Source organism: Capsicum annuum, chromosome 10 (assembly GCF_002878395.1).
Source record: "Capsicum annuum cultivar UCD-10X-F1 chromosome 10, UCD10Xv1.1, whole genome shotgun sequence".
Lineage (NCBI taxonomy): Eukaryota > Viridiplantae > Streptophyta > Magnoliopsida > Solanales > Solanaceae > Capsicum > Capsicum annuum.
The window spans coordinates 133,441,481-133,456,250 of record NC_061120.1 but is presented as its reverse complement, the minus strand read 5'-3'; positions in this window follow the sequence as shown (position 1 = coordinate 133,456,250).

Genomic DNA, 14,770 nt, shown 5'->3' with positions numbered 1-14,770 from the left:
TTTTGGTCAAGATACGAGCTACCCCATGAGTTGTCAACACTCAATATGACTCTTAGGATGGCTCGTAAGCATAGCAGAATCCAAAGCCAAGATGAGAAGCTAAGAATGGGCAAGATACGACTGGAGCATCTGAGTCATAAGAGAGGGTATGATCCATACCATGAAGTCGTAAGCATAATAAAATCTAAAGCTGCCATCCAAAGTTGAAGTCTCAGAAGTATATGAGTCATAAGTATGAGTACGACTTGTATAGGGAAACCATAAGTAGACCGGTGTTCAAATATTGGAAAGACAGAAGTCCCAAGTAGATACGAGTAAAGGACACTAGTCATATACTCATATATGACTCGTGAGCTAAAGTCGTATGATGAACAGAAAGTTGAAGTCTTGGGAGATCATACACTGGAATAGATACGAGAGTCATAAGTACGACTTGTATGATGACGTATGGGTTGAAGACCAAGTCATACTGAGTGCTGACATAACTTTATATTTTCCATTTTTATTAGCATTTCTATGTTATTTTGAGATACTATAAATACCCTAGGGCTTATCTTTTATTAAGTTACGTAATTTGACAATGTTCTTTTTACTTTTCACATACTTTACAATTATTCTTATGATTTTGGGTTTTTATTCAATTCAAGACTTTGGAATTTGTTAATCTTATTCTTGTGCAATTAACTACATGTCTTCTTTATTGATAATCATGAATTTTTGCATGAACATGAGCAGCTAATCTCCTTGACTAGGGTTGTGAAAATCCTAGCTGATTAGCTAGGTAATCTCCTTGACTAGGGTTGTGGGAACCCTGGTGGATTAGCTACGTAGAGGAAGTGTAATATTCATCTATTCTAGGGTTTATGCATGTATCTTAATCTTCTTTACAATGATTAATCTAATAGCTGCTGCAGAAGCTTGAGATAGCCTGTATTTGTAAATGTCTTCACAAGGGAGTTTGTGATTGGGAAAAGGAGATTAAGACAGTAATTTTAGATTCACCTCAACCTTATAATTCCTACATCTCGTCTAATCACTTAAAGTCAAAAGGTGATAGTGAACTGAGGTCGAACAAGGAGCAACAAGGCGACGCCCTAAGACTGAATTGGTAAAGAGTGAGATTTTATCTTCACGTTCATAAAATGGTTGATAATACCTATCTTGTAGACTTTACATACAGAACAACAGAATAGTTGGATTGATCATGAGAAATTTAAAGAGTTAAGAAGCTAGGGGGAACACGAGCCTAGTGTTTATCTTCTATTGTTTACATCTCAAAAGCACTCAAGTTATGGTTACTACTTGCAATTGATACTAAAATCCCCCCATTTATTTTTTTGTACTGCTCACGAATTACATTAAACCAAGCAATTGTTAAGCATCTTCCCTGTGGTTTCAACCCAACATAGTTGGGTTACTATATTTGGCATCAACCGCAACATACTTCGTTAGGAGGTTAGTATTGGGAGACATTATATTTTTGGCATCATTGTCAGAGAAAATAATGTAATTTTTTGATTAAATTTTGTGAAGTTCTCAGGTTTTATTTTCTGCTCTTGATTTGGCATACGCCAGTGTATGTCAAACGCTAGGAGAAGAGGCAATCCCTTACTTCTTTTTTATCCAGAGCCAGAAAGAATTCTTTAAACACCATGAAGAATGGTAGAACAAGTTCATGATGGTGCTCCTGCTAGGGGTCAAGACCCTCCACCTATTGATCCAAATGCGGCAATCCTGCTTATACTACATGATGCATAGAATATTGCAGATATACAGACGCAACAAATTTTAGAGAAAGAGAGACGAGAAGATAAAGATGCTAGGTTAGCTAAAGAAGCTCAAAGAGCTCAGAATAGAGAACTAGTCAGGCTGAGGCAAGTGGGCGATAGAGTTCAGAGAGGCAGAGTTCCAGTGATCCCTACATATCAGCCTCTACAACCATATAAGGAGGACAATGGGTATATGGGATATATTGAACTGGCTGATACAGGAGCAGTTATTCCTCTACCGCTACCCCCCAATGTGAAGTTTGACATTACTAATGCTATAATCCAGCTTTTGAATTTAAAGAGTGTCATTTTAGGAGCAGCAACTGATGATGTGAATCTGCATCTTGCTAAATTTTCTGGTATTTGCACATTCTAAACCATTCTGGGGGTGGACCAAGAAGCTTTGAGGTTAAGGTTGTTCCCATTTTTTCTTACTAAAGATGTATCACTATGGTTGGGGGAACTTCCAAGAGGCTCAATAAATTTTTGGCATAGCTTATGGAAATAGTTTCTTAGAAGATTTTTTCCTCCTGCAAGGATGTTACAATTAAAAGATAAAATTTATAACTTCAAATAGTTACAGCAGAATCCTTATAAGAGTCATGGTTTATATTCAAGAAGAAGCTGAGCATGGTACCTAATCACAGAGTCAAAGGGTCAAATTTGTTGGAAATCTTCTACAGATCACTAAATATCAGTTTGAGAGAAATGGTATACACTATTTGAGGAGGTACATTTATGCGACTATGGTGGGAGTATACGTAAAAGATGTTGGATAATATTTCAGTGACCAATAGAGGATTGCATACGAGAGATGTTGACGTGGTTCAAGTTTATATAGTATTGGGGCAGTTGGTGACTATGGAGCGAATAATAATTTGGTCGCACAAGAGGTTGCTTAACTTTGGATAGATATTAGGATTTTCACTAAGTAATTTGTGGCAGTGAGTGCTGAGAAAGTGAATGCAATTGGGGCTCAGACATCTACTTTGAAAACTTTTAAGATTGAATCTGAAGAGGAGGCAAAATATCTTGATTATAGGTTGGTAGATTTTTTAAAAAGGGAATCAAGGTCAAAACTATTATAAAGATAGATATAAAGATAGAAGTAGAGTGAGAGATGTTGATTGATGTCGAAAAGATGACTACAAGAATAAGAGTGATAAGTATGTTCCACCTGGGGGTCATGATTCAAAATCCAGAATAGAGGCACTCTTGTCAAAATTAGTCAAAGGACAAGAAAGTCAAGGAAGTTGTCTTAAATATATTAAGGCAGATTTGTCAGGGCTAATTTATAAAGTTGAATCACATGCTACAATAATCAAATAGTTGGAGCAACAATTTGGCCAGATGTTAGCCATAGTGAATCAGAGGCAACCGGGTACTCTCCCTAGTAATACAGTTCAGAATCTAAAGAATGATGCTCATTGCCTGCCATTACTACTCGGGATGGTAAATCCACTATAGACCCATCTGTTCCCACTGTAGATGAGCATAAAAATAATGATAATCTTGTTGATATAGAGAGCAGTAGCAAAGAAGATAAACAAAAAGACAAGGTTGACAAGCCTGTGCTGAAGCCTATTCTGAGACCTCTTCCTCCTTTTCCTCAAAGGCTGAAAAAGATATAAGAAGGGGGTAAGTTAGAAATTTTTATCTATGCTAAAGGAGTTGTCGGTCAATATACCACTTGTAGAGGCATTGGAGCAAATGCCAGGATATGCAAAATTTATGAAAGATTTAATCACCAAGAAAAGGTAAGTAAGTTATGAGCCAATCAACAATATTCATCATTACAGTATTTTAGTTACTAGATTATTGGTAGAGAAGAAGGAGGATCCTGGCGCTTTCACTATTCCTTGCACTATTGGATCTTTTAACTTCACTCGAGCATTATGTGTTTTAAGGGATAATATCAAAGTCAAGCCCTTTACAGTATTCAAATAATTGGGCTTTGGAGCTCTCAAACCAACTACCATGAGACTAGTGATGGCGGATAAGACAGTGAAAAATCTAGTTGGTATTCTATATGACGTATTGGAGAATGTGGGTTCTTTCATCTTTTCTACTGATTTTGTGATCTTAGACAACGAAGTGGACCTTCAGGTCCTAATTATATTAGGAAGACCATTCTTGGATATAGGTAGGACATTGATTGATTTGGAGAAAGGACATCTGATGCTAAGACTCAATGATTAACATGTGATATTCAATGTATGCAAATCTATGAAGCAGCCTGATGAGTTGAGAGAGATATCTATGATTAATGAGTATGATAATGAGGAAGACTAATTCCATGATATTGATGCAGTTACTCTTTGGGATGATGGTTCTAATATTATTGTTCCTATTAAAGAGAGGCTAGGTATTGAAGGTCTTGTGGCTGTGATAATAAACTTTGATAGTGATGGCATTGAGGAGTATAATAAGATGGTGTGCGCACTTGCTATGAGTGGTTCCTATACATATTTACCAAAGAAGCTTGATCTGAATTTAAAGAATAGAACTACTCCACCTGCTCGCCTATCCATTGAGAAGCCACCTGTCTTAGAGTTAAAGGCTCTTCCTTTATATTTACGATGTGTATTTTTGGGGGCCAACAACACTTTGTTTGTTATTATTGCAGTTGATTTGATACAGTCAAAAGTTGAAAATATATTATTAGTATTGCAGAGATTTAAGAGGGCCATAGGTTGGTCCATTGCAAATATTGTGGGTATTCTGCCTGGTTTGTGTACTCATAAAATTCAACTTGAGCTGGATTGTATTCTAAGAATAGAGCATTAGCACCGACTCAATCCTCCTATACATGAGGTGGTAAAGAAAGAGATAATTAAGTGGTTTGATGCTGGTGTAGTGTATCCTATTACTGATAATAAGTGGCTCAGTCCGGTATAATGTGTTCCAAAAAAGGGTGGTATTACAATTATGCCTAATGAGAAGAATGAGCTAGTGCTAATGAGACCAGTCACAGGATGGAGAGTATGCATGTATTATAGAAAATTAAATGCATAGACTCAGAAGAACCATTTTTCCATACCCTTCATGGACCAAATATTATACAAGTTAGCAGGTAGAGGATGGTACTATTTTCTTGATGGGTATTCAGTTTAAAACCAGATTACTATTGCACCTAAAGATCTAGAGAAGACCACCTTCACATGTCCTTATGGGACCTTTGCATTCAGACGTATGCCATTCGAGTTATGTAACGCTCTAGCCATATTTCAGAGATGTATGATGTCAATCTTCTCTGACATGGTAGAAAACACTATCAAAGTATTTATGGATGATTTTTTAGTCATTGGTGATTCTTTTGATAATTGCTTAGTTACTTAGAAAATGCTCTTAGAAGGTGTGAAGAATGCAACCTGGTACTTAATTGGGAAAAGTGTCATTTTATGGTCAAGGAATATATAGTGCATGGGCACAAAATTTTAGAAAGGGATATTGAGGTAGATAGAGCAAATATTGAAGTAATTGAGAAATTACCTCCACCAATTTCTATGAAGAGTGTTCGTAGCTTCTTAGGTCATGCTGGGTTTTATAAGCGATTCATCAAGGATTTCTCTAAAAATGCCAACCCTCTTTGTAGGCTTCTTGAGAAAGAGGTGAAATTTAGTTTAGTGAAGCATGCCTGAAGGCTTTTGAATAGATGAAAGAGAAGTTGATGACTGATCCTATCATTGTATCTCCAGATTGTCCTTGATATTTGAAACTATATGTGTCGTGAGCAGTTTGGCCTTAGGGGTTGTACCAGGTCAATAGAAAGAAAAGATCCTTTATCCCATCTACTTTGCTAGCAAGGTACTAAATTCTACTCAAAAGAACTATACCGTGATGGAACAAGAGTTGTTGGCAGTGGTTTTTTCCTTTGAGAAGTTTAGGTCTAATTTGATTGAGACAGAAGAGATTGTACACACAAATCATGCAGCATTGTGGTACTTGATGGCAAAAAGGGATATGAATCCTAGACTGATTAAGTGGGTGCTATTGCTGCAGGAATTTGATTTCGAGGTCAAGGATAAAAAAGGCACTGAGAATCACATTGCGGATTATTTATCTAGACTAGAGGAAGAAGCTATGCAGAATGTTGAAGATGGACTTGAGATTGATGATAGTTTTCTAGATGATCAGATATTAGTAGCTTTCCAAGATCTAATTCCATGGTTTGCAGATTATGCAAATTATCTAGCCAGTAATCTAATCCCAGAAGATCTTTCCTTCCAATAACGAAAGAAGTTTATGCAGGAGTTAAGGAAATTTTTTTGGGATGAGCCTTATTTAATCAGAATTTGTGTGGATGGGATTATTCGTAGATGCATACCTGAGGTGGAGATTATGAGTATACTTGAGGCCTGTCATTCTTCGCCAATTGGGGGTCATCATGAAGGAACCCGCACACGCACAGCCCACAAGATCTTGTAATATGGATATTATTGGCTAACAACCTGCAAAGATGCACATGATTTTGCTTCTGCGTGTGATCAATGTCAATGACAAGGTAACATCTATAGATGTCATACACTTCTTATGACTCCTATCTTTGAATTGGAATTACTTGATGTATGGGGTATAGACTTCATGGGTCCTTTTGTGAGTTCGTTTGGCATAAAGTATATACTTGTGGTTGTGGATTATGTTTCTAAATGGGTGGAAGCAATTGCACTTCCCAATAATGAAGCTCGTAGTGTCACTGCATTCTTGAAAAAGAATATCTTTTCTCAATTTGGCACGCCCCATGCTATAATTAGTAATGGAGGGGCATGTTTTTGTAATCGTCTATTCAAAGGTCTACTTGAGAAGTGTGGAGTGAAACACAAAGTAGCAACACTTTATCATTCACAGACTAGTGAACCGTTTGAAGTGTCTAATAAAGAAATTAAGTCCATCTTGGCAAAGACAGTAAATGTCAATAGGACTGATTGGGCATGAAAGTTAGATGATGCATTATGGGCTTACCAAACAGCATTTAAGACCCCAATTGGTGATTCACCCTATCAATTAGTATATGGCAAGGCATGTCACTTGCCTATTGAACTTAAACATAAAGAACTTTTAGATTTAAATAAGTTGAATTTTTAGTGGCAAGATGCAGCTAAGTCAAGGATGAAGAGTATGAATGAGTTGGATGAATTTCGACTTCAAGCATATGGACTGCACTTTACAAGAAAAAGATGATGTTACATCATTATCGTAAAATAGAGGAAAATAATATTTGAAAAAGGTGACTAGGTATTGCTCTACAACTCAAGGCTTCGATTATTTTCAGGTAACATGAGGTCTAGATGGTATGGTCTATTTATGGTTAAAAAAGTTTATCCCTATGGTGCTTTAGAATTGATGAGGTATGGTGAAGCCCCGTTTAAGGTTAACAAGCAAAGAATAAAGAACTATATGGGAAATTATGAAGAAGTGAATGAGGTTTTTGAAATTGACCTTAGTAAATACTTAATAACTAAGGCAATTATGTCGTACCGCGACGTTAAACCAAGTGTTGCATGGGAGGCAACTCATGGGCTATTTGGTGAAAGCTGAGTACCCAACTTAGCTACGTCGTGCCGCAATGTTAAATCAACCGTTGCATGGGAGGCAACCCATGTTTTTGTACTTATTTAGTTTAAGGTTGTTATGTTTGTTCAGTGTGCAACACTAAATAGCGCAGAACATACCCAAAAATTTTCAATAAGTTTGGTCATATGGACTTTTTATAAGTCATATCTAGATGGTACGACTCGTGAGTAGGAGTCGCATAGACTTGGGAGACTAAGAAGAATCAGCTAGAAGTTTCTAGAATGTATACGACTCTCAAAATGAGTCATACCCTAAAGGTAAGACTCTCAAAATGAGTCGTACCCTCAACGTATAACTCATCACATTAAATCGTATCGACTCCAGAACCCAGGTAAGGTTCCAAGTCTATAAGAGTTAAAAAAAAACAATAAGCCTAGTTACGATTCGTACATATGACTCATACCCAAGCTTACCAGTCAGGGTCACGGGTCAACCCATCCCAAATAAAGTGATTTAAAAAAAAGGATACCCGACGAGCACCCGATAGCCAAAATTCATACCCACCTCCATTTTTGCCTGAATTTTAAGCTCTCAACATACCAAATTACTTGAAAAACTTAATTAACTAACATCTTGTGCGGATTCTTCTTCTTGCTCTAATTTAAGCACAAATTTGGAGGAATTTCAGAAAAATTAAAAGAAACCCCAATTTGCTCATTCAAGTAACTATTTCGAACGTAAATTCATAATATCTTGCATAAAATGGAAAACGAGATTGCTGGAACTTGTTTTGAGTTGATTTTGTAGTTGTATTAAATGTTTATACCATAGCTCATGGGTTTTAGGTTAAACATAGGGATTGGGAACATACTTGAATTTGGGTGTTAATTTTGTGTGATATTTTGACTGGAAATGAGTAATAGTATTAAAAAAATTAGTGGGTATTTTGGGAAAATTGATTTGGAGTCCAACTTTAAAGTTGGACTTCTATGTTGTAGTGGATAAGAGACTCTTCACGACTCGTACCCACTGGTAATAGGGTTGTAATGTGACTCGTACCCACTGACAACATGGAAGTCTAACAAATTTAAAGTTCTGGAATATATACGACTTGCCTAAATGAGTCGTACCCAATCGATACGACTCGTATACTTTAGTCGTACTAACTTGGGAGGAATAAGATATTTTTAAAATGTTTCAAATTTGCTTATGATAGTTGGTAATAAGTCGTACCTAGTAGGTACGACTGGTTAAGAGGAGTCATAAGTAGGCCAGTGAGCAATTGTTCATTCACTGTGTAGGATAAGACTCGTTTATACGAGTCGTACCAAGTCGATACGACCTGTATCCCACACTCATACCCTGAACAAAACATGCATACTAAATTTTTATTTCTTCTTTTTTCTTTCTTTTATTTATTTATTTACTAATTAATGTGTACTTGTAGGTACCATGCCTTCTAAGAACACATCAGCTGCTAAGCAAATGGCCAAGAAGGGCAACAAGAAGGCACTGGGTACTAGTTCAGAATCAAGTAATTTTGAGTTCTCTGTGTCAACCAACAATAGCGGTATCCTATATGAAGGCACAACAACAGGCAAGGATGCCCCAAAAGAAAAAAAGGTTGACAAGGGGAAGAAGGTTGCACCTCCGGAGGAGACACCTCCACTTGGTCCAAGAAGAAAAAATCCAACTACCTCTTTTCCTCATACACCACAACCTACTGATGTTGATGTGATGATTGATAATAACAGTGGGACTCAATCTGAGGGCCCACTTGCTGATATTGTTGAGATAGCGCCTTCAGTACCCAGGTATGACCTTTTATCCTTACTTTACATTTTTTAGCACACGAGACAGTGCAAGGATTTTTAGTAGGGGTGGGGGTATATTTGATTCTGAATTTCTGGGAGTAGCTAGAAAATTTAAGTAGGTAAAAGTCTGTTATGACTTGCAGGTTCTGTGCTGACAAGGTGCTGAGATCGAGAGAATTATTTTTATTTATTTTTGAGAGATTTTGAAAATGTTTGTAATGAATTATGATTTTTGAACTAATTTAGAAATTTAGGAACAAGTGTGGATTTGAAATGATTATGCTGAGTATTTGTATTTAATGAAATTGTGTTGAAAAATTGAGAACCCTCCTAAAATTTTATGTTGTATAATATGTATGTGTGTGAAACTATTATGACTCTGATAGTGTCATTAGGATTAGGGATAGAACAATTAGGGAAAATAGTTGCATAACTGGATAAGTAGTACTTAACAACGCAACCCTGTGTAAGCGTGTGTGAGGTATTACTAGTTCTCGGTGTAGAGGAATCTAGAACTTGTCTGATTGCTTTTACTTAGGTCTAAGATAGTCAAGTAGGAGAGGATCATAAGCCCTTTTTTTTGTAAGTCCACTTGAGCCGAAATGTCCAACCAAATAAGTATGAATCCCTCTAATCCAAATATTTGAGCCTTAAGTGATCATTCCTTTTGTTTAAAACACTGATTTCACCTTTTCGTTTCTACAATGAATCTATTTTGGCCCTGGTCCTCCTTGGACACTGTGTACCTCAACTCAGGCAAATTGCCTAAGATGAGGGTGACTGTTATAGGGGTGCGAGAATGCAGAAAGAAATATAGAAAGGAAAATAAAAAAAGGCAGGTGTGGTAAGAAAATAAATAGAAAACAAAAGAACAGAGAATAAAAGTGAACATAAAAGAGAAGAACAAGAAAAATAAAGCGAGAAAACTGTACCTGGCCTAAGTCAAAATATGATTTGAAGGTAAAAAGGGAGAAATAAGGGGGTAAATAAAGTGAAAAAATGGGTAAGTATAGAACCCAAAAGTTAGCATAGTATCAAGGAGGTATAGTCACTAAATAAATCCCAAAAAGATACCATACCAGCCCTCAACCTACATTACAAGACGAATAAAGTCTTTTTGTGATCCTACTTTGACTATCCAAAAACTTAGGAAGAGAGCATATGGGCAAGCCTATGGTCTTATGTATACATCGGTAATACTTCTTTGTGAGCGAGAGCAATGTTTGTTATATCCCTGAATAAATTGACTAATCTCAGTTGAGTTAATGGGATTTATTTGACTATGAGCGTACGGGGGTTGTGTTGTTAGGTTGCTAATTTGTTTAGTTGATGTGGCTTGTGTTGATACCCAGTTGTCTATAACTAATGTACTGCCATCATCAGATTCACTTGTGTTTTGTTGTATGCTGAATTGTTATACCCTATTTGATTTTTTAAAAGTGAGATTAGAAGAGGGAAACAATGTATGAGAAAATTAAATTCAAAATCACTATCATGGGTAGCTTGTAGAGCTTAATTGTTGAATTCAAAATTATAGAGCTTAATTGTTGTTGCCTGAGGACACGCAAAAGTCTAAGTTGAGGGTGTTGACGTGTCGTGGAAACACGGCACTTTTGATGGTTAAAACCGTGAATCTATGTTAGTACTTAGGTTATTTTAGTAGATATGATGCACTTTTGGGTTTTTGCGGTAAAACAGGTCTACAGAAGTGTTGGGATAAAAATAGAAGAAAAAGACCTAGAAAGGCCAATTCTAATCAAGATACGAGTTACCCCATAAGTCGTCAACACTGATACGACTCGTAGGCTAACTCGTAAGCACAGCAGAACCTAAAGCCAAACTGAGAAGCTAAGTATGGACAAGATACGACAGGAGCATCTAAGTCGTAAACGAGGGTACGAGCTATACCATGAAGTTGTAAGCATAATAGAATCTAAAGCTGTCATCCAAAGTTAAAGTCTCAGAAGTATACGAGTCGAAAGTCTAAGTACGACTAGCATAGGAAAACTGTAAGCAGACCAGTGTTCAAAGCTTGGAAAGACAGAAGTCCCAGATAGATACGAGTGAAGGGCACGAGTCGTATACTCGTGTACAACTCATGAGCAGAAGTCGTATGATGAACAAAAAGTTGAAGTCTTGGGAGATCAGACACTGTAACAGATACGAGAGGCACAAGTACGACCCGTATGATGACGGTACGAGTTGAATATAGAGTTGTACTGAGTGCCAACGTGACTTTACCTTTGCTATTTTTATTAGGATTTCTATGTTATTTTGAGATACTATAAATACCCTAAGGCTTATATTTTATTAGGTTACGTAATTTGACATTGTTCTTATTACTTTTCACATACTTTACAATTATTCTTGAGATTTTAGGTTTTTATTCAGTTCAAGACTTTGGAGTTTATTCATCTTAATCTTTTGCAATTAATTACATGTCTTCTTCATTGATAATCATGGATTTTTGCATGAACATGAGCGACTAATATCATTGACTAGGGTTGTGGGAACCCTGGCGGATTAGCTACATAGAGGAAGTGTAATATTCATCTATTCTAGGGTTTATGCGTGTATGTTAATCTTCTTCATAATAATTAATCTCATAGTAGTTGCAGAAGCTTGAGATAACCTGTATTTGTAAACGTCTTCACAAAGAAGTTTGTGATTGGTAAAAGGAGATTAAGACAGTAATTTGAGATTCACTTCCACCTTATAATTTCTGCCATCTCATCTAATCACTTAAACTCAAAAGGCGATAGTGAACTAAGGTCAGAACAAGGAGCAACAAGGCGACGCCTTGAGACTGAACCGGCAAAGGGTGAGATTTATCTTCATATTCACAAGATGGTTGATTATACCTATCTTGTATACTTTACATGTAAAACAACAAAATAGTCGGGTTGATCACGGAAAATTTATGGAGTTAAAAAGTCAGGGGGAACACAAGCCTAGTATTCGTCTTTTATTTTTTACAATTTAAAAGTACTCAATATTTGGCTACTACTTGCGATTGATACTAAAATACCCCCATTTACTTTTTTGTACTGCTCTTGAATTACATCAAACCAAGCAATTGCTCAGCATCTTTCCTGTGAGTGTGACCCCAGCCTAGTTGGGTTACTATATTTGGCATCGACCGCAGCATACTTCGTTAGAAGGTTAGTTTTGGGTGACGTCAAGAAGTCAGGGGGAATACAAGCCTGGTGTTCGTCTTAAATTGTTTACAACCAAGAGCATCAAATTCTTTTCTCCTTTTTCTATTTTAACAAATCCCCTATTTTTACTTTCCTGCACTGCCTAGTAATTGTAACAAGTTCAAGAAGGATTTTCGACGTATTTTATTGGAATTCGATCCCAACCTAGTTGGGTTACTATATTTGATAGTGACCACTTTATCTTTCAATTGTAGGTGTATTTTGAGTGCTATCACTACCTCCAAGCATAATGATTTATGTGTTATGGGTTTTGCATTACTAACCTTATCTATGATCCCAATATAGACGTTTTTGTTTACCAGTTCAAGACTAATTAAATGCAGATAACTCCAAGTTTTGTTGTTGATTCACTATTTTTATCCAATTAACCTTGCTGAAGTCTAGGGTAGAGATAGAAGAAGTACCAATGTGTGCACTCGTTAGAAAGCAACCAAAGCTAAATAAATAAGAATACATGCCCAACTACCCTTCGAGAATTAATTTGTACTTCGAACACTAGTCGTTAATCTGTCATAATTTCCACAACCCTAATTGTGGTGTTTAGATACTCATAATTGCAAGAACATAAGAAGAATTCATAGATAAATACATAATTATAAACTTACAATAATAAGAAGAAAACTCCAAAATCTCAACCTAAGTTAAAATCCTAAAATCAATGTTCATAAAAATCCCAAGAATATGCCTTAGAATCTTATAATATAATGTTGTAAAGATATAAAGTAGTATGTCTCTCAAAAAAATAACCCCATAAGAGCATTTATTGACAAAATAAAACCTATCCTAGTACAAATAGAAAATCTTAATCGGTAGCATCGGACGACAGAATGGTACAATCGTGGTTAGAACCCACGATCATCCTTTAGTTCTTGTGGTTTGGCTTATGAATTTTTACCTTTAGATCTTCACGGTATGGTTCTCAGTACGGCTTCATGGTATCAACCTACGATCATACTATGTTGTCTTCTGATCTTAATACACTTCAACCTCTAAAGATTGCAAAATCTGAACTTTCTCCCCATGGCCTCATGTTATGATCGTTACTTCAATGTATAGTAGTGGGATGCTTTCGTTTGTTATTCTTTCTTAACTTCTGCAAGCCGATTTCCATTCATCCTTCCTATGATCAGATTGTACAATCGTATGCTTGATGTACAATCGTAGAAACTTCTCGTCTGATCACCTCGTGGGAACCCCTAGTCTGATTCAAATTGCGATAGCCATTGTAAGAAAATGGTTAGATCCCACAGTCGTGCCTTCATTCGTCTGACCCTCTTTAAGTTTCATGTTCAGCACTTTCCTTCTTCAAGCCTTTTTATCCTGTAAACACCAGATAACCCATCATATCCACATAAACATACATCACTACAAGAAATACAATTTTTTGTGACGACTTTCAGTGGCGATACAAACAGATGCCACAAAAGTTAGGATTTCTGTGGCGACATATAAAGGTTGCCACAAAAGTTAAAAGATTTACGGGCGACCGCTAAAGTCCCACTAATAGTGACATATTTAGTGGCGACTATGCATAGGTCGCCACAAATATGTAGTAATTTTTCCAACAAAATTTGAGTTTGTGGCAACGTACGAGTTATCGCTACTAAAAGTCTTTTATGGCGATTTAATTGCTGCTAAAGGTAGATCTGTTGTGGCCATCTTTTTTGTCGCCACTAATACTTCTATTTTGTTATTCGCTCCACTTATATAGGTAACTTAAAATCTTTTTTGTGGTTATAATAAGATAACATTATAGAGGTATCTGACTGGATATGTAGCTTCACAAATGATGTTTGGGAGTGTAAGATGTACGTAGATATTACTTTTATCTTTGTAGGGTAAAAAAGATATTTCTGATAAGACTCTTAGCTCGAGATATTTTACTACATTAGTTACAAATAAAAATTATTTATAATAATAATAAAAATATTGAATAATTAATGATATAAATTAAAAGCCTAAAATGTTAAAAAAAAATAAACCAAATCAAAAGTTTAAATTTTCATTTTGCGTTGTTTTTTCCTTAAAAAAATAAATTAAGTTATTTGTAAATATATTTTGGATATATATTTTAGGAAAAATTACAGAAACTAATATCCTTAAGACTATAATTATAATAAATAGCAACACTTCTTCAAAATTGTAACTTATAGCAAAAGTAGCAATATTTTACCCACTTAATAGTAATAGAAAAATACGTATTTTTCAGTTGTGCATATGTATTTATGAGTAATACATATATATTTGTATATATATTTATATATCAACATTTTACTTAAATACAAATACAATTTGCTATTTTTCGTAATTATGAAATTGTTGCTATAAAAGTTATAATTAAGGCTACAGAGTTGGTATTTCTGAAATTTTTCCATTTTATATATAGACAATTCAGAGCCCCATTAAGCCCAATCTGAGGTTCCAAATTAAGAGCTCTGATTGAGACTCCAAAAAT